This window comes from Giraffa tippelskirchi, chromosome X, assembly GCF_054371585.1.
Source record: "Giraffa tippelskirchi isolate mGirTip1 chromosome X, T2T-mGirTip1v1.2.pri, whole genome shotgun sequence".
Taxonomy (NCBI): Eukaryota; Metazoa; Chordata; class Mammalia; order Artiodactyla; family Giraffidae; genus Giraffa; species Giraffa tippelskirchi.
In genome coordinates this window covers 142,565,229-142,586,662 of record NC_137289.1, presented here as the reverse complement: position 1 = coordinate 142,586,662, position 21,434 = coordinate 142,565,229, and the positions used below count along the sequence as shown (strand labels likewise).

The following is a 21,434-nucleotide window of genomic DNA, read 5'->3' as shown; positions in this document are numbered from 1 at the left end:
TGGGGTCACAAAGAGTTGGACATGACTGAGCAACTAACACAAACATGCAAATTTATTGTTTTCATGATGTTACTTATACACTAAATGCCTTCAATATTACCACCATGAGTCATAATATTGGATAAAACTCAACCAAAGTTTATATAAAAGATCAAATTCAATTATGAATTATAAAAACATTTGCTAAATAGCATTTGACAGAACATATAGTATGCATCCTTTTTATCTAGAATTCCACAGGAATAATTTTTCCCAGTTCTCAGAAAATTCAGTTTGGAATTTAAACATAGAACTGAGCCACTTCAAGGCAAAGGATAACTTTAAAACAAGAACATAGCAGAAAAATTAGCCCCTTGATGATAGCATTGATTTCAAGATACACCAGTTGCTCAAAATCTCTTAAGTGATTCCATCCAGAAAGAAGTCATGCAAGGCTGGCTCCCACATTTAACTTTAATGAAGATCCTAAATTGGATAAAACTATTAATTAATCTAACTAATTTGCAATACTCAAGGCATTGACTCTAATGACAGGACGTGAGTTCAAGAGGCCAACTCCACCATGATGATGAGAGCTGACATGTTTGAGCATTTGCAAGGTACCAGGCCCAGTTCTAAGCACTGCTAAATCACTTCAGTCATGTCCGACTCTGTGCGACCCCATAGATGGCAGCCCACCAGGCTCCCCCATCCCTGGGATTCTCCAGGCAAGAACATTGGAGTGGGTTGCCATTTCCTTCTCTAATGTATGAAAGTGAAAAGGGAAAGTGAAGTCGCTCAGTCGTGTCCGACTCTTAGCGACCCCATGGACTGCAGCCTACTAGGCCCCTCCATCCATGGGATTTTCCAGGCAAGAGTACTGGAGTGGGGTGCCATTGCCTTCTCCTGTTCTAAGCACTACACATTTGTTATTTCATGTGTATCTCAATCCTTAGAGCAGATTCATGAGAGGGGCTCCTTTATTGTCCCCATTTTTCAGCTGAGAAATCTGAGGCACAGAGAGATTAAGTATTTTGTCCAAAGTGTACAGATAGGAAGGGGCAAGACCTGATTTGGACTCTCAAAGTCAAACATTGGTGCTAATGGATTTTACCATCACATCTGGCAAATAGATGGGGAAATAGTGGAAACACTGTCAGACTTTATCTTTTGGGGCTCCAAAATCACTGCAGATGGTGACTGCAGACATGAAATTAAAAGGCCCTTGCTCCTTGGAAGAAAAATTATGACCAACCTAGACAGCATATTAGAAAGCAGAGACACTAGTTTGCCAACAAAGGTCCATCTAGTCAAAGCTATGGTTTTTCCAGTAGTTATGTATGGATGTGAGAGTTGGACTATAAAGGAAGCTGAGCACTGAAGAATTGATGCTTTTGAACTGTGGTATTGGAGAAGACTCTTGAGAGTCCCTTGGACAGCAAGGCGATCAAACCAGTCATCCTAAAGGAAATCAGTCCTGAATATTCATTGGAAGGACTGATGCTGAAGCTGAAACTCCAATACTTTGGCCACCTGATGCAAAGAACTGACTCATTTGAAAAGACCCTGATGCTGGGAAAGATTGAAGGCAGGAGGAGAAGGGGATGACAGAGGATGAGATGGTTGGATGGCATCACCAACTCAATGGACATGAGTTTGAGCAAACTCGATGAGATAATAAAGGAAAGAGAAGCCTGGGGTACTGCAGTCCATGGGGTCACAAAGTCGGACACTACTGAGCAACTGAACTGAGCAAACCAGGATTGCCAGAGTACACGCCCATCATCTATTTTCTTATCTTTCTCTACCTTTAGAAAGCAGGTTTCTGAAAGGAAAAAGTGAAAGTGAAGTCGCTCAGTCGTGTCCGACTCTGCGACCCCGTGGACTGTAGCCTACCAGGCTCCTCTGTCCATGGGATTCTCCAGGCAAGAATACTGGAGTGGGGTGCCATTTCCTTCTCCAGTGCATGAAAGGGAAAAGTGAAAGTGAAGTCACTCAGTCGTGTCCGACTCTTAGCGACCCCATGGACTGTGGCCTACCAGGCTCCTCCATCCATGGGATTTTCCAGGCAATAACAGTGGAGTGGGGTGCCATTGTCTTCTCCCAAAAAATGAGCAGAAGACCTAAATAGATATTTCTCTGAAGAGGACATACAGATGGCCAACAGGCACATGAAAAGATGTTCGATATCGCTAGTTATTAGAGAAATGCAAATCAAAACTACAATGAGATATCACCTCACACTGATCAGAATGGCTATCATCAAAAAAATCCATAAACAACAAATGCTGGAGAGGGTGTGGAGAGAAGGGAACCCTCCCACACTGTTGGTGGGAATGCAAATTTGTACAGCCACTATGGAGAACAGTATGGAGGTTCCTTAATAAACTAAAAACAGAGCTAACATATGACCCTGCAATCCCATTCCTAGGCATATATCCAGAGAAAAACACGATCTGAAAGAATACATGCAACCGAATGTTCATTGCAGCACTGTTTATAGTAGCCAAGATATGGAAGCAACCTAAATGTCCATCAACAGAGGAATGGATAAAGAAGATGTGATACATATATACAATGGAATATTATCCAGCCATTAAAAAGAATGAAATAATACCTTTTGCAGCAACATGGATGGACCTAGAAAGTGTCATACTGAGTGAAGTAAGTCAGACAGAGAAGGAAAAATGTCGTATGACATCCCTTATAGGTGGAATCTAAAAAGAAATGATACAAATGAAATTACTTACAAAACAGAAAGAGAATCAAAGACTTAGAAAACGAACTTATGGTTGCTAGGGGAAGTGACAGTTAGGGACTTTGGGAAGGTCATGTACGTACTGCTATATTTAAAGTGGATAACCAACAAGGACTTATTGTATAGCACATGTAACTCTCCTCAATATTATATGCCAGCCTGAATGGGAGGGTGGTTGGGGGGAGAATGGATACATGTATACGTATGGCTGAGTCTCTTCACTGTTCACATGAAACTACCACAACATTGTTAATCAGCTACACCCCAAAACAAAATAAAATGTTTAAAAAAAATTCCCAAGGACTATTTCAGTTCAAAAGTAAATACACACACACACACATATTATGGTTCTTGTTCTCTTGTATCAATTATACTCACAGATATCTTACTAGTTTTCTTATTTAAATTTTTCCTTTTTAAAAAATCCAAAATAAACCATAAAATCTTACCAAATTCTAGATTCATGAGGTCAAAAGTAAACAATTTATCTCTCTTCCACCCTCTCCTAATGACACCATCTATGAGTTACCTACTATTGCCTAACTAATTCTCACCTGCCCCAGCTTAGAAGCTTAAACAACAAAATTTTTTTTTCAGTTTCTATGGGTCAGGAGTCCAGGCACAACAGAGCTGAGATCTCTGTTTCAAAGTCTCTCAGGAGACTAAAATCAAGTTGTCAGCTAGGACTGCAGTCTCACATTAAGGCCCAACTAGAAAAGGATTCACTTTCAAGCTTACTCAAGTAGTTGTTGGCAAGATTCAGTTCCTCCTGGGCTGTTGGACTGAAGCCTCAATTCCTCACTGACTATTGACTGAATGCCACACTCAGTTCCTTGCCAGGCAGCCCTCTCTGTCATGGCAAGCAGTGAGGAGAGCCAGAGAGAATGCCAGCAAGAAAGAAAGTGCAAGAAAGATGAAACTCGATCTTTTACAACCTCATCATGAAAGTAACTTCCTGTCATTTTTGCCATATTGTATGTCAGAAGCAAGTTGCTAGGTCCAGCCCACAGTCAAGTGGAGGGGGTTAGCCAAGAATATGAATACCAGGAGGCAAGAATCACTGGGGTCCATTTTAGAAGGCTGCCTACCACATGATAGTAAAACCAAGTTTTCATTGGTCTTTCAGTGTAATGCCATTAACATTTTTAACTAATGTCCTGACAATCAGAGTGCATGGCTGTTAGCCCAAGTGAGGCCATCTTGGGCCTTTAGTTTCTTCTGTCCTTTCACTGATCATACCCAGAACTATATTATGCAGTAAAGCTCTTCTTTGTCAAGGAAATTTTGTAGTTAACTGCTATTGTTCAGTCGCTAAGTTGTGTCCGACTCTTTGTGACCCCATGGACTGCAGCTCACCAGGCTTCCCTGTCCTTCACTGTCTCCTGGAGTTTGCTCAGATTCATGTCCATTAAGACAGTGATGCTATCTAACCATCTCATTCTCTGTTGCCCCCTTCTCCTTTTGCTTTCCATCTTTCCCAGCATCAGGGTCTTTTCCAATGAGTTGGCTCTTTGCATCAGGTGGTCAAAGTATTGGAGCTTCAGCATCGGTCCTTCCAATTAATATTCAGGACTGATCTCCTTTAGGACGGACTGGTTTGATCTCCTTTCAGTCCACGGGACTCTCCAGAGTCTTCTCCAACAATTGTTTAATAATCATTAGAACCCAGATGGCCTTTAAATGGTTTGTTGCTGCTGCTGCTGCGTCAGTCGTGTCCGACTCTGTGTGACCCCATAGATGGCAGCCCACCAGGCTCCCCTATTCCTGGGATTCTCCAGGCAAGAATACTAGAGTGGGTTGCCATTTCCTTCTCCAATGCATGAAAGGGAAAACTGAAAGTGAAGTCGTTCAGTCGTGTCCGACTCTTAGCGACCCCGTGGTCTGCAGCCTACCAGGCTCCTCCATCCATGGGATTTTCCAGGCAAGAGTACTGGAGTGGGGTGCCATTGCCTTCTCCCTTATGGTCTGTTAGTCTGCAAATAATGATGAAAATCTTTGCTGACATATTCCTGGCACCCACCAGACTAGTTACCCTTTCATGAATTCTGACTTAGGATGGCACGTCCTATTTTCAGGCTCCTACCTCTATACTCTAGATTAACTATAAAACTGTACCAGTGGCCCCTTGGCCATGTGGAGTGCAGTTGCAGATGCTTCCACTTCATTGTCTGCCTGATCCTGATCTCACCCTGTGAGTATGCTACCCTATAATAAACTGATTCATTAATAATATGGAGTTGCCTCCCTCATTTTTTGGTCTCAAGATGCCTTCTCAGTTCTGTGGGCACTTTTCATTCCCTCCATCCTCCAACAAGGAGTAATTTGCACCTTCATAATAGCTACAGCCAGTGGCTGATTCATGTCGATGTATGGCAAAATCCACTACAATATTGTAAAGTAATTAGCCTCCAATTAAAATAAATAAATAAATTTTTTAAAAAAGCTACATCCTTTTGGGCTCAAAATATAACTGTGATTCAATTTCCCTAACAAACTGCATACCTAGCATGGAACAGTTTCTATGATGTTTCTACAAATAAGCTACTCTCATTATTTCCCTGGCCCCAGGAGGGTTGGTATATTCAGAATTGCATAGCAGTAGATTGGAAATTAGTTTTTGTTATAGTTACACAATTCTAATTTTGTCAATTTAAAACTAGCTGTGAAGAGCAAAAGGGGATGTAATGGTCGTTAAATTGCATAGGTAATATAGATCCCAAATTGACTTGATGCTTACTTCTCCAGATTGGTTTTTGAACTGTGTTGACCTTCCATTCTCATTGATGATGAGCAAACCAGCCAGATATAGGGCTTTTGTCAATGGGAAAGGAATTTTCAGGAGGACCTGTGGTTTGTTTGCAAATCTAGTTCTAAACAGTGCATGATATGACAGGCATCACTTTCACATCAGGTTTCCTTGATTTAATTGTAGGTTTGCGCCACTTGCTTCAGAAAACTACAGATCACATAACAAGTGTTGGATGTTACTTGCATAACAAGTGTTTGGGAGGCAGTCTCAGTAAGGGCTAGTGAGAGAGCATGGAGAGTAAACAAGGAAAGGGGAAAAGCCAATAAAGTCTATTACTGAATCACTTACCATAAACAGCAAGTACAATTCAATCCTTCTGGGGATCCTTTGACAATCATATAGAATTCTTATCAGATTTATCCCACCAAGTAACCAGAAATTCAGTCTTTATCAACTCCTATCCCTTCATGGTTTAGAGCTTCTTTATATGCAAGTTGAGAGTTATTAAAGTACTCCCCCCAAAAAATCTCTTAGGCAAAAAAGCAGCAAGGTTCAAGAGCTTAAAGTAAGTCAACGATGATTTACAGGAGATTTTCTCATTCAACTTGCAGATGAATTCGTAGCACATTTGCTCCACACAGTCTTATGCAGATAAATGTTTTTATCAATACAATTTCTTTCTGAGCAAGGAATTCCCCATTTTAGGCAGGTGATGCCTAGAACACTGAGGTGCTCAATGAATACACATTACTGGATGATACTGAATGTTGTAAGATGGCAGAGCAGAGAGCCTGGAGGCTGGTTCTGGTATTTATGGCCCCTATTACCTTGAGATTGAGACCCCATCCTGCTACTGACTTGGTTTCATCTCTCATCACTTTCTCTTTCCCTTGAGTCATAGATTATCAGAAACCTTAGAGATGATCATCCAACACTTTTATATTTCCAGGAAGGAACCTGAGGCCCAGAGGGTGAAATAATGTGGTCATGTTTGCAATGTCAGCCAGTGGCAAAGCCAAGACTCATATCCCTGGCATCTTCTCATTGTTCTCTCCATCACAGCCCTGCTGCCTTTTCTTAGCTTCTGTAATTCCACAGGATTGATCTCCACCAAAGGAGTAGAACTCATTTAAACTGTGTGAAGCAGATACATGCAGCTCACATATTAGAAACTGATGTGCTCAATAAGCCCAACCCAAATCTTTCCACATTCCCATTTTTTCTTTAGCATTCTGTACACTTAACATATTGAAATATTAAAATGCCTCCTGAGAGCATGGCCTTTTAAATTTCATCAAAGAGCTTGCTTATCTGTGTCATTTTATTCAAGAGGCTGTAGGATTTCTTTTGAATTACAAACAGACTCCTGTAGGCTCATATCTAGTGTAAATAAGTCTGATTTTTAGTGGGTAGTTTGTAAAACTTCTCATTTTGTGGTAAGGAGAAAGGCATGGAACTGACTTGCATCAAAATGCTGCTCAGGAAATGGACATAGTAGAGGCCAGCTCTTTGGTAATTTACAGTAACAGAGACAGCCAGAGACTCTTGTATCACGTTAATTCCCAGCCTCTGACTGACCTGGAGCTCTTTTTCTTGTTTTCTTCTCCTCACATGTAAACTTGAATGTGATGAGGGCCTGGAATATTTCCATGTCAGTTTCATTCTGGATGCTATGAGACAGTAGGTAGCCGATTTGATTCAGGAGCTTGAGGTTGGCATACCCCAGGCATGAGTGCCCAGGGTCTCAAGTCAAGAAAGGAATGTTTCTGTCAAGGCAGCTCCTGCGGAGCCATCCTCACTGACCTGCTGCCTGCATCATGAGCTCACAGTAAAGTACAGAGCTGATGCTAAACCATGTCATAGGCCAAGGGGTGGGTGCAAAGCTTCTTGGCTACCACCGAATGCCATTCAATTGATACTGCTATCTCAGTTGTAAAATGCTCTGGTTCTCCACCAAAGGAACACCCATCCTCATCCATAGGCAGTGGCATCCCAGTGCTCAGAGAATTCAGGTGCATCATGGGGAAGTCCAGCACCTCTTTGTACCCCAGAGTCATCACAGGATCCCAGATGTTCTTGAGGAAATGACTTCTCTATCACTGCAGGTTGAAATGAGCTTCTCAGACTGCCATGGTTCTGTAGTCTAGAATCATCCATTGCCCATCTATCTCACCAACCCCAAGCATCTCAGAAATTTGCTTGCATCAGAAGTCTACCATCATGTTTGCTCTGGGATGATACAGAGCCTGTGCATGTCCCACAGTGGCCCACCCACTCACTCTGCTAAGGTTCAGGGTTTCAGAAAGGGTTGGGGGTGAGAGATTTGGCCTGTGCTGCCTTCCTGATCCGGCCTCCACATCCTACTCCAGGGAGCACAGCCAACTTGGAAATCATAAATCAATGAGCCCAGTCTCAGGGGTGAAAATGCTCAGCTTCTCCAGATTTCCTCTCCTTTCCAGCCTCCTGTCTGGGTAGCACCGGATGGAGGGCAGGAGAAAACATTTGTCATCACTGCAAAACCTACCCACCATTCCTAGGCCTTTCCCTCAGGCTTAGTCCAAAGGAGACTGGACAGTTTTTTTGTTTGTTTGTTTTTGTTTTTTTACCACACTTCTCTCTTCTGCTTCCTTGTTCACAAGTATGAAATTTGAACCTGCGGTGAGGTGGGTGGTGGAGTAAACAAAGATGTAGAAAAAGCACTCGTGGCTGAGAAAGAAATGGAAAACTGTGGTTCATCTTTCAACATTTCTTTTCATGGGAGCTACATGGCTGCAGGTGTGACTCTGCTCTTTTGTACTCACCCAGCCCACTGCCTGGATTCTCTTACCTCTTTTACATCAGATGTTGTCATCTAGTGAAATCACAGTCTATAATTCTCCTGACTCACTCCTTGGCAACAGAGGTTTCCACAGGGGTCAGGGAACCAGAAAACCCCTGAGGGTGGAGTCAAGCCACAGTTATGTGAATGGCAGCTCATCTACTTTTCTGCTGTGTGATCTTGGTAAAGTTAATGAGTAACTCAGTTTTCCTATCTTTGTCTCAGAGATAACTCATAGAGTTGTGTGCTTGCAAGCGTTTCACTGATGATGGTGGTGAAAGTTTGTTGTTTGGTTTTTGTAACAGCACATTTCAGCTCTCCTGACATGTATGAGTGCTCATTACAATGAGGTGCCATTTTACGTGAACTTAGCTTATGTGAATTTGAAATAGGGCAGTATAAAAATACTAATAAAGTCTTACTGCATGCACAGAACATGAAATACAACAAATTTACATTTATACCTCCAGGGAAAACTGTCTTGAATTATGTAATGTCTTCCAGAACACATATCTGGCAAACCGATGTGACTGAGGGTCTACAACCTGACAATTAAGCATTAAGATTTACCTCAAGTGTCTTATTCAATCTCTCAATGACACTGGAATCCTTGGGTCCCTAGTTTAATATGAGAAACTTGAGATTCCAAAATGTTCATTGGTCATTCAGCTAGGATTCAAATCCAAGGTGGCCTGGCTCCAAAGCTCTTCATTACCTCCCTTCTTTTCCCATCTTCATATTCTCCCCAATTTTCCTTCTCTCTCTCTCTCTAACACATACACACACACACACACACACACACACACACACACACAGACTATGCAGATATCTATTCAGTGGAGCATCATCTCACTATCCAGCAAAACCCTGTGGTTGTCTTTCCAAAACTGAGATCATCCAATCGGCTCTTTTCTTCACTGCAGTTATTCTTACACTGTTGGGCAATTTGCTCCCAACTCCCTCCTGCCCTTGCTTAAGAAGCAATGTATTGCACTTCTTTCATCACTGAAGGTACACCCATAGGAAGTAGACTATGGAAGGAGTCACTATTCCTGTCTATCAGCTGAGAATATGGTGAGATATGTGGCAGACACAAGCACAAGGAAGAAGACCTCCCCTAGTCCTGCTTCCTCCCCTTCTTCAAATGCCACTCGCTCCTCACCTTGGCTCCCTCACCCAGATGCCTACAGTTGCTGAGCCTTTGGGGTACCTTTCTCTAGGGTGTCCCTTTGTTGTTGTTGTTTAGCCGCTAAGTCATGTCCAGCTCTTTGCGACCTCATGTACTGTGGCCTGCCAGGCTCCTCTGTTCAGGGGATTCTCCAGGCAAGAATACTGGAGTGGGTTGCCATTTCCTTCTCCAGGAGATCTTACCAACTCAGAGATTGAACTGGCATCTCCTGCATTGGCAGGCAGATTCTTTACTGCTGAGCCACCAGGGAAGCCAAGAGTGTCCCTATGATGCCTCTAATAGCAGGTGTCACCTAGGATTACTTGTGCATTCTGGGGCTGGCCCTTCTGCCCTTCTCCTACCTCTCCACTCACAAAATTCACATGAATAGTGTGCTTTGCTTTGAACAGTTTTCTGACTACTATAATGAAACTTATTCATCTTTGGAAATAATACCAGCTAACTAGACTTGTGTGCCACTCAACAGCAAAATTATCTGGTCCCTGAATGATGTTCAAATCCTGTCCTGATGATCTAAGGAGGATCGTTGGTAACTAGTTGGTTCCTGCAGGTACCAGGCTTGGAGGCACTGCCACCCAATGGCTGTTTCTACAAACAGCACTCTCATAAGAGTTTTGTTTCTTCAGTACTCTACCCAGAACCCAGGAAGAGCTTAAGACATGGAGAGAAAATGGGGTGGGGGTGGTTACACTGGGACAGGCCAGGTAGTCAATGCTGCCACCATCCTTCTCTGCCAAGGAAATCTGATTTTCCTGACATCAAACAGCAGATGTGAGCTCTTTAATTAGGCAATAAAAATGGCAACTTGACAGTAAAATTGTAAAGATAAAAATGTACAACACCATGAATCTTTGGCACTAGGATTAATTCGACTGTCTATATTTTTTCTGACGATATTTTTTACCATGACTGACTGTAGGTAAGAGACAAAACAGAAAGTCAAAGCCAGAATTCTCATTTTCATCTTTGTTGATTGCTACCTATATAAGGGTTAGGCATGCATTTAATAAACTTATTTTTCTCCCCATAAAATAAGGATGGAGAGGGTGGTGGTATACTTCATAGCACTCAATAAAAGACAAACTGATTGAAGCTACCAAAATCTTTTGTTCTGCGTAATGGAAGCACAAGTCAGGCTACTGTGACCAATAGGTATCCATTTCAACAGCTGCATTAATCAGGGTTAATTAAAATTTTTCTTTCTAAATTGGATAAAAATAAACTGTACTGTACAGAGAAGAAAAGCTTCTATTTCAGTTTAGCAAGGGCTTGTATGCATACTTTGAGAATTTTTAAACATTGACTCAAGCAGATGGGTGTGAGACATCATTCCACTTAAAGCAAGAAAAATATCTTAGTGTTTTGAGATTGCTCTATAAATTCCATTTTGTATCTTTTCTATTAAAATAATATTTGGTTTACCACAATCACTTGTGATTTTTCTCTATTGTAGAGAACTTCTGTCCATTCTTGTTCATAACCCATCCTCCTTGACAGGCTACTGGAGGAATGTTACAGTTCTCTGGGGTCAGCCTAGGGGCTGGGAATGTGGATATATTTTAGTTGGCACACTGTCAAATAGGAGTGCCTTGCTCATGATGGATGGAGAAGACACACATGCTGCAAGCACATTTAGGCAATTTTTACACAACAATAAGCCACTCGTCTATGCTGGCAATAAACATTGGGTAGAAAATGGCCCAACTCATGAATAACGGGCTTCATGACACAAGAAATGGTATAGTCTTTGAATATAGACAAAACAAATTATGGGACTAAAGTAAACACATTCACGGCTTGATTCTCCATTTTGAATCTAATCTGAATATATAATAAATGAAAAGATTTCCTCAAGAAAAACTGCCAAGGTTTTCAAAAATACCTAGACAGTGTTGGAAAAAAAAACACTAATAAAAAACATCTCTAAGAAATGTCAACATGATGCCAAAGTAACTGAGCAGTGAGCTAGCTGCACCAACTAACTAATCTGTTCAAATATCAGATAAATGCTTATTTAGTGTCACAAAAACCTAAAAAACTTCACTGACTCTGTTTCATCAGATATGTTTGCAAAGTACATGAACTATAAATTCAACAGAGTAAGTATTCTTCTTTCCCTTAGTGAAAATAAATCTAGAGTAATCTCAATATCATCAGTTATTGGCTTTAAAAGATGTAAGATAATTTTTTCCCTTTAGTGACTGTGAAAGGAATTAGAATTTATATGCAGCTTGACCAACAGAAACTATGAGGCACTTAATGCACAAAGACTTGTCCTTGGTGGTATAGATACAAAAGACATCCCTGAGTCTTTATCCTCCAGGCATCCTATACTTTAGTTGGACGCATAACACATGCAAACATTTAGCAAACGCTCAACTATCTGATCCTCACTATAAGTGTATTACAAATGCTAAAGATGAGTAAGGCTATTGCGGTGTAGATTAGGCAGAAAAAACATGGAGATGGACTTTGAGCTAAACAGACAGAGAAAGCAGGAAAAGGGAGGAAGAAATTCCATGCTAGGAGAAGAATGTAGACCAAATTTCTCAGACCTTAATACTACTAACATTTGAAGCTGTATAATTCTTTGTCATGGGGGATTAAACCTGGGTCCACTGCAGTAAAAGCACCAATTCCTAACCACTGGAGCACCAGGGAATTGCCTGGGCCTTTTAGAATTAGTGAGGACTTCCCTGGTGGCTCAGATGGTAAAGCGTCTGCCTACAATGCAGGAGACCTGGGTTCGATCCCTGGGTTGGGAAGATCCTCTGGAGAAGGAAATGGAAACCCACTCCAGTACTCTTGCCTGGAAAATCCCATGGACAGAGGAGCGTGGTAGCTTACATACAGTCCATGGGGTCGCAAAGAGTCGGACACAACTGAGCAACTTCACTTTAGAATTAGTACAAGAATGCTGGTGAATGATCAGGGCTGAGTGATGGGTTTGAGAGTGTGGGAAACACAAAACCCACAAATTTCCATGGCTTAATAGAATAAAAATTTATTTCTCTCTCACATTACATTACACTGTGAATTGAGTGGCCCTCCATCTTTTAAAGCAGTGTATATTATTTCTTCCCACATTCCAGCCTATTGTCCACACCTAACCTTGCACTTCTCAGGTACACAGCATGTCCTGGTCACTGGATTGTTCACCATCCCCAAGCCCACCTACTCTCTCCCACCTTCATGGTTTTGCTTTCACAGCTTCTTCCACTCATCAAAGTCATGGCTTTCCTCAAGCCCTAAGTAATATGCCATGACATTCAGTAATGAACCCATTTCTGATTTTCCCTGTCAACATGGAACTCCCCATCTTCTCATCACCTTTTGGTTTTTCCTCTACATTAGCACATGAGACCATCTGCTTTATATCACTTTTATGTTCACCAAAATGTCTCCCTCAGGAGACCACGGTTTTCTCAAGCACCAAGCAGGACTACCAAGATGTACATCCCCAGGGCAAACAAGAGAGATAGCCCATCTTTACATTTCATGCAAAGATGGGTTCAATAAAGGAAAGAAATGATATGGACCTAAGAGAAGCAGAAGATATTAAGAAGAGGTGGCAAGAATACACAGAAGAACTATACAAAAAAGATCTTCACAACTCAGTTAATCACGATGGTGTGATCACTCACCTAGAGCCAGACATCCTGGAATGTGAAGTCAAGTGGGCCTTAGGAAGCATCACTACAAAGCTAGTGGAGGTGATGGAATTCCAGTTGAGCTATTTCAACTCCTAAAAGGTGATGCTGTGAAAGTGCTGCACTCAATATGCCAGCAAATTTGGAAAACTCAGCAGTGGCCACAGGACTGGAACAGGTCAGTTTTCATTCCAATGCCAAAGAATGTTCAAACTACCACACAATTGCACTCATCTGACACGCTAGTAAAGTAATGCTCAGAATTCTCCAAGCCAGGCTTCAACAATATGTGAACTATGAACTTGCAGATTCTCAAGCTGGATTTAGAAAAGGCAGAGGAGCCATAGATCAAATTTTCAACATCCGCTGGATCATCGAAAAAGCAAGGGAGTTCCAGAAAAACATCTATTTCTGCTTTATTGACTATGCCAAAGCCTTTGACTGCGTGGATCACAATAAACTGTGGAAAATTCTGAAAGAGATGGGAATACCAGACCACCTGACCTGCCTCTTGAGACATCTATATGCAGGTCAGGAAGCAACAGTTAGAACTGGACATGGAACAACAGACTGATTCCAAATTGGGAAAGGAGTATATTAAGGCTGTATATTGTCACCCTGCTTATTTAACTTATATGCAGTGTACATCATGAGAAATACTGGGCTGGATGAAGCACAAGCTGGAATCAAGATTGTTGGGAGAAATATAAATAACCTCAGACATGCAGATGACACCACCCTTATGGCAGAAAGTAAAGAAGGAAAGAGCTTCTTGATGAAAGTGAAAGAGGAGAGTGAAAAAGTTGGCTTAATGCTCAACATTCAGAAAACTAAGATCATGGCACCTGGTCCCATCACTTCATGGGAAATAGATGGGGAAACAGTGGAAACAGTGGCTGACTTTATTTTTGGGGGCTCCAAAATCACTGTAGATGGTGATTGCAGCCATGAAATTAAAAGACGCTTACTTCTTGGGAGGAAAGTTATGACTAACCTAGATAGCATATTAAAAAGCAGAGACATTACTTTGTCAACAAAGGTCCGTCTAGTCAAGGCTATGGTTTTTCCAGGAGTCATGTATGGATGTGAGAGTTGGACTATAAAGAAAGCTGAGCGCCGCAGAATTGATGCTTTTGAACTGTGGTGTTGGAGAAGACTCTTGAGAGTCCCTTGGACTGCAAGGAGATCCAACCAGTCCATCCTAAAGGAGATCAGTCCTGGGTGTTCACTGGAAGGACTGATGTTGAAGCTGAAACTCCAATCCTTTGGCCACCTGATGTGAAGAGTTGACTCATTTGAAAAGATCCTGATGCTGGGAAAGATTGAAGGCAGGAAGAGAAGGGGATGACAGAGGATGAGATGGTTGGATGGCATCACCGACTCAATGGACATGAGTTTTGGTAAACTCTGGGAGTTGGTGATGGACAGAGAGGCCTGGCATGCTGCAGTCCATGGGGTCGCAAAGAGTCGGACACGACTGAGCGACTGAACTGAACTGACCTATGTGAATGACATTTTCTGGAACACCATGTGAACAGGTTCCCCAGAGTCTCATCTGGGGAGTCCTGAGAAGAATAGATGTGTATTTAGTTATTCTCATATCTTCTGCCCCGTCTTCCATTCAGCACCTACTACAGTGCCTTCCACATACTAGGCCCTCAATGTTTATGATTCTGAATTAAATATACCTGGAAAACTAACAATTCAGTGAATCATAATAGCATTTTGAGAATTTCATTAATATAAAAAGTATTTTGTAAGATTGTAGTAAAGTAGTTCAGGAATGGCTCATGTAAGCCCCCAAATGATAAAGTTATTATGACAGGGAAAAACGTGAGCTAAAAACATGCAAGAATTAGCAGCCAAAGAGAGAGAATCTGACATCAGAGCTGGATAAAAGTAACAAAAAGGCATTTCAGACCCAAGAGAGCAGCACTGAAGGACATCCCATCATATGTAATAGATGCCTCACAGTACCTTCTAAGTCTGTGTGAATAATGCATTTAATACCAGCACTTCAGTGCTGGAAAGATGATCATGATTTGGAGGAAACTTGGAGACCAACCAAAATGATTAAGAGATGAGAAGGATTCATTCATGAGCAGTTATAAAAGAAGCCATTTATGTGCCTGGTCTGCTGATGGCTAGAAGAGGGGTAGGAGGCTAGGTTCACAAATGAATGAATGCTGTAAACATCAGGAAGGGGAGGAATGATGGTGAATTCTACTGGACTTTCTTTGCATGGACATCTAACAGGCATTGACAAATTCTTCTCATTATTAGGTCTTAAAACATTTAAAGGCCGTCTGAATAATATATAACCGGGAATGCTGTGATTGGAAATATTCTATTATTACAGGAGAATAGGACTGCTCCAGAACAGCAAATAAAAAAAAAAAAAATATATTGCTTATTAAGTAAAGAAACATTCCAGGAATGCTTGCTGAACAGAGAGACTTAAATTGCACTAACAGTCCACTCTCAGAAATATTCAATATATGCAATTGTGGGTAATGTTATATAGTGAAGAATTGTTGAAATTACAGGACAAAAATGGAAAGACAATGAAGTATTTCCTTCATTCCTTCCTTCTGTCATTCAAACATCCATTTATTCATTCATCCCACATCCAGTGTTTACTCACTATTTGCCAGGTCCTGTACTGGTGATACAAAGAGTAATACTATATAGGATCTTTCTTTAAAAAGTTTACAGTCTAGTGAGTCTAGTGGTGGGGTAGAGAAGCTGGTGGACTAAAAAGAAACAGACAGGTTCAACAGAGAGTTATAAAGGAGCAAAGAAAAGTGCTCCCCAACCCAGATGAGACTACAGTAGGAGGAATCTTACAGAGGCTTCCCGGAGGAGCTGGTATCAGAGCCAACTCATGAAGGATTCTGAGTCAACGGTTAATCAGAAAGACTGAGAATAAGCATCCCAGGTGCTGTACCACCTTGTCACAACATATGTGGGACTGACAAGTAGTTCAGATTGATGGAGACAAATAGTGTAAGGCAAGTGGCAACCTTAAAAATAATAATTGGAATATCCTAGGACTGTAGGTGATTTTTATTTTCCTTCTTGTTTTTCTGTCTCTTCCAAGATTTTTCTTTAACAAAATCACACCCTTATGTAGTCAAATAATTGCCAACATTTATATAGCACTTACTCTGTGCCAAACACTACTCTAAGCACTCTGCATACATCAAGTGATTTTATCCACATAACTCTATGAAATAGCTACTATTATTTTCCTTTATACAGACGAGTAGGGGAGGCAAAGAGAGGTTAAACAACCTGGCAAAGTCAGAGTAAGGAATAGAGTAGTGTTTCTTAACTTCAGGCATCTTATTCTAGAGTTTCTGCTTTTACATCTTCTATGTTCCTAATAACTTTCTAAGTCAGAAGCCTATTTTCTTACAATTTACTCCCACAGTCTCAAGTCTAAAAGTTGACCTAGCAAATAAATGAAATACAGTCAAATATTAGGGGAAGGATATTCATAGCCCCCAAATTTATAGTAGCATAAAATAAAACTAAAAATCACCTAAATATCCTATCATACAGAACAATTAATGATGGTTTAGACAATTACACAAGCATTGGAAATTATGATTTAGAAGAAAGTTAAATGACATGGGAAATGCTTACTATAAAGATCAAAGAGAAATAAATGTAAGATACAAAGGGTATAATCCTAGTAGTATGTTTGTGTACGTTCAGAAAGGAGAATCACCAGACTGAGTTCCAATTCCAATCTTAGCTCTGCCACATTTTAGCTTTCTGATCTTCAGTAATAATTTAACCTCTCTGTAACCCAGTTTCCTCATCACAAAGTGGGGGTAATACAGTTGTTATGCTGGTTAGAAAATTAATATATATAAAATGCTTAAAATTCTGGCTGGCAAACATTCAGCGTCAGCTATCAAAACTTTGGAAACCCTATTTAAAATTGGAACTAGATGGTACACATTCACAGGCTTCCCTGGTGGCTCAGATGGTAAAAATTTTGCCTGCAATGCAGAAGACCCGGGTTAGATCCCTGGGTTGGGAAGATTCCCTGGAGGAGGACATGGCAACCCACTCCAGTATTCTTGTCTGGCTGGCTACAGTCCATGGGGTAGCAAAGAGTTGGACAAAACTGGACAATTAAGCCCAGCACAGCACAGTACACATTCACACAGACAGCTGAATAAAAATCCTTTGTAGTCTGTTGTCCAATATGTTACAACTTTATCTAGTTATTTTTCCCCTCATATTTTAAAAAACAATTGGAAGTTGAGTGACATGAGGGGAAATTTGCATTTCAAGTAAAAAGTATTTGCTTTATCTAAAAAGATTCTGCTTTATCAAATTATAAGATATATGAAATATTCAACCAATCACCAAAGGGTTATGAAAGTTTCCTTTTTAACCAGATACCTTCCCAAGGCCCAGAACACTGATATTTTCTTTGGGCTGAATATTCCTGAATTGTGATAGCTTCAAACCATTTAACTTCAACATAATAAAAGCTGTATATGACAAACTGACAGCTAATATCATACTCAATGGTGAAAAGCTAAAAGCATTTCCTCTAAGATCAGGAACAAGACAAGGATGCCCAGTCTCATTTGATTTAACATGGTATTAAAATCCTAGACATAGCAATCAGACAAGAAGAAATAAAAGGAATCCAAATTGAAAAAGAAGAAGTAAAACTGTCACTGTTTACACATGATACTATAAATAGAAAATCCTAAAGATGCCACCCAGTACTACTAGAGCTCATCAAGGAATTCAGTAAAGTTTCAGGATAAAAAAAATAACACAGAGAAATCCGTTGCATTTCTATATACTCACAATGAATATTCAGAAAGAGAAATTAAGGAAACAATCCCATTTACCACTACATCAAAAAGAATAAAATACCTAGGAATAAACTTACCCAAGGAGGTAGAAGACCTGTACTTTGTAAACTATAAAACATTGATAAAAGAAACTGAAGATAACACAAATAGATGGACAGATATATCATGTTCTTGGATTGGAAGAATTAATATTGTTAAAATGATCATACCACCCAAAGCAAACTACAGACTTAATGAAATCTCTATCAAAATTTGGCATTATGTTAAGTGAAATAAGTACGACAGAGAAAGACAAATACTGCATGACATCACTTACATGTGGAATATAAAAAATGAAACAAACTAGTGAATATAACACAAAAGAACCAGACCCACAGATATACAGAACAAACGAGTGGTTTACCAGTGGGGAGTGGGAAGGAGAAAGGGGCAAGTCAGGGGTAGGGGATTAAGAGGTACAAATTAATAGGTATAAAATAAGTTAAAATGATATATTGTGCAACACAGGGAATATAGCCCGTATTTTACAATAACTACAAATGGAGTTGTTGCTGTTCAGTCATGTCCGATTCTTTGCCACCCCGTGGACTGCAGCACCCCAGGCTTCTCTCTCCTTTATTATCTCATGGAGCTTGCTCAAACTCATGTCCATTGAATTGGTGATGCCATCCAACCATCTCATCCTCTGTCATCCCCTTCTCCTCCTGCCCTCAATCTTTCCCAGTATCAGGGTCTTTTCAAATGAGTCAGATCTTTGCATCAGGTGGCCAAATTCTGGACATGCAGCTTCAGCATCAGTCCTTTCAATGAATATTTAGGGTTGACTTCCTTTAGGATTGACTGGTTTGATCTCCTTGCTGTCCAAGGGACTCTCAAGGGTCTTTTCCAGCACCACAGCTCAAAAGCATCAATTCTTCAGCGCTCATCCTTTATGGTCCAACTCTCACATCCATACATAACTACTGGAAAAACCATAGCTTTGACTATCTGGACATTTGTCGGCAAAGTGACGTCTCTGCTTTTTAATATGCTGTCTAGGTTTGTCATAGCTTTTCTCCCAAGGAGCAAATGTCTTAATTTCATGGCTGCAGTCACCATCTACAGTGATTTTGGAGCCCACAAAAATAAAATCTACCACTGATACCATTTTCTCCCTTTCTATTTGCCATGAAGTGATAGGGCCGGATGCCATCATCTTAATTTTTTGCATGCTGAGTTTTAAGCCAGTTTTTTCACTTTCACCCTCATCAACAGGCTCTTTAGTTCCTTTTCACTTTTTGCCATTAGAGTGGTATTATCTGCAGCATCTGAAGTTGCTGATATTTCTCCCAGCAATCTTGATTTCAGCTTGTGATTCATCCAACCTGGCATTTCGGATGATGTACTCTGCATAGAAGTTAAATAAACAAGATGACAACATATAGCCTTGTCATACTCCTTCCTCAATTCTGAACCAATCCATTGTTGCATGTCCAATTCTAGCTACTGCACCTTGACCTGCATACAGGTTGCTTAGGATACAGGTAAGGCGGTCTGATATTTCCATCTCTTTAAGAATTGTCAACAGTTTGTTGTGATCCACAGTCAAAGGTTTTACATAGACAATGAAGCAAAAGTAGATATTTTCCTGGAATTCTCTTGCCTTCTCTATGATCCAACAGATGTTGGCAATTTGATCTGATTCCTCTGCAGTTTCTAAATCCAGCTTGTACATCTGGAATTTCTCAGTTCATGTAATGCTGAAGCCTAGCTTGACAGATTTTTGAGCATTATCTTGCTGGGAGGTGAAATGAGTGCAATTGTATGGTAGTTTGAATATTCTTTGGCATTGCCCTTCTTTGGGATTGGAATGAAAACTGGCCTTTTCCAGTCCTGTGGCCACTGCTGAGTTTTCAAATTTGCTGACAGTGGAGCACTTTGACAGCATCATCTTTCAGGATTTGAAATAGCTCAACTGGAATTCCATCACCTCCACTAGCTTTGTTCTCAGTGATGCTTCTTAAGGCCCACTTGACTTCACACTCCAGAATGTCTGGCTCAAGGTGAGTGACCACACCATTGTGGTTATCTGGGTCCTTAAGACCTTTTTTGTATAATTCTTCTGTGTATTCTTGCCACCTCTTCTTAGTCGCTTCTGATTCTGTTAGGTCATTGCCATTTCTGTCCTTTATTGTGCCCATCCTTGCATGAAATGTTTCCTTGATATTTCCAATTTTCTTGAGGAGATCTCTAAGCTTTCCCATTCTGTTGTTTTCTTCTATTTCTTTGCATTGTTCACTTATGAAGGTCTTCTTATCTCTCCCTGCTATGCTATTCTCTGCAACTCTGCATTCAGTTGGGTATATCTTTCCCTTTCTCCTTTGCCTTTCACTTCTCTTCTTTTCTCAGCTATTTGTAAGGCCTCCTCAGGCAACCACTTTGCCTTTTTGCACTTCTTTTTCTTTGTGGTGGTTTTGGTCAGTGCCTGCTGTACAATGTTACGAACCTCTGTCCATAGTTCTTCAGGCACTCTGTCCACCAGATCTATTCTCTTGAATCTATTCATTACATCCATTGTATAATCATAAGGGATTTGATTTAGGTCATACCTGAATGGCATAGTGGCTTTCCCTACTTTCTTCAAATTTAAACCTGAATTTGGCAATAAGGAGTTCATGATCTGAGCCACAGTCAGCTCCAGGTCTTGTTTTTGCTGACTGCATAGAGTTTCTCCATCTTTGGCTACAAAGAATATAATCAGTCTGATTTCAGAGTTGACCATCTGGTGATGTCCATGTGTATAGTGGTCTGTGGGGTTTTTGGAAAAGGGGTTTGCTATGACCAGTATGTTCTCTTGAGAAAACTCTGTAGGCCTTTGCCCTGCTTCATTTTGTATTGCAAGGCCAAATTTGTCTGTTACTCCAGGTATCTCTTGACTTCCTGCTTTTGCATTCCATTCTCCTATGATGCAAAGGACATCTTTTTTGTTGTTGTTGCTATTCTAGAAAGTCTTGTAGGTTTTCATAGAACCATTCAACACCAGCTTATTCGGCATCAGTGGTTGAGGCGTAGACTTGGATTACTGTGATGCTGAATGGTTTGCCTTGGAAACGAACTGACAGATGGAGCACAACCTTTAAAAATTGTGAATAACTGTACTGTACATCTGTAACCTATATTATTGTACACTTCAATAAAAAAAAAAAGAAAAAAAGTGCTTCCACATCAGTTAGCATCAAAAGTTGAATAGAAATTAAAAACTGGTTTTTCAAGGACCCAAGGCCACATACAGTTTATTTCTCATGTGAGTTTTAGAATTATCTTAATCAGTTTTTAAACGTTAAGAAAAATATAAGGAAATGAGCAGTTTCAAGAGTAACCCTGATTCTGTTTTACCTCAAAGTTTTGTTTTTCTTCCCTTTTTTCATGAAGGCAATTCTTGTAGTTATCTTTTGGGCTGGTCTC

The 21,434-nt window shown here is 40.5% G+C and overlaps 2 protein-coding genes and 1 non-coding gene across 4 annotated transcripts in view; 2 read left to right on the top strand and 1 right to left on the bottom strand.

The window, feature by feature from the left end:
- The window catches only part of LOC145536274 (uncharacterized), a 401,900-nt gene that overhangs the window by 266,354 nt on the left and 114,112 nt on the right, over nt 1-21,434 (bottom strand). The gene's annotated exons all lie outside the window — the stretch shown is intronic.
- The window catches only part of GLRA2 (glycine receptor alpha 2), a 197,525-nt gene that overhangs the window by 140,835 nt on the left and 35,256 nt on the right, over nt 1-21,434 (top strand). The window lies entirely within an intron of this gene.
- TRNAC-ACA (transfer RNA cysteine (anticodon ACA)) lies at nt 12,187-12,258 on the top strand. The gene has a single exon. It is a non-coding gene; the product is annotated as a tRNA-Cys (tRNA).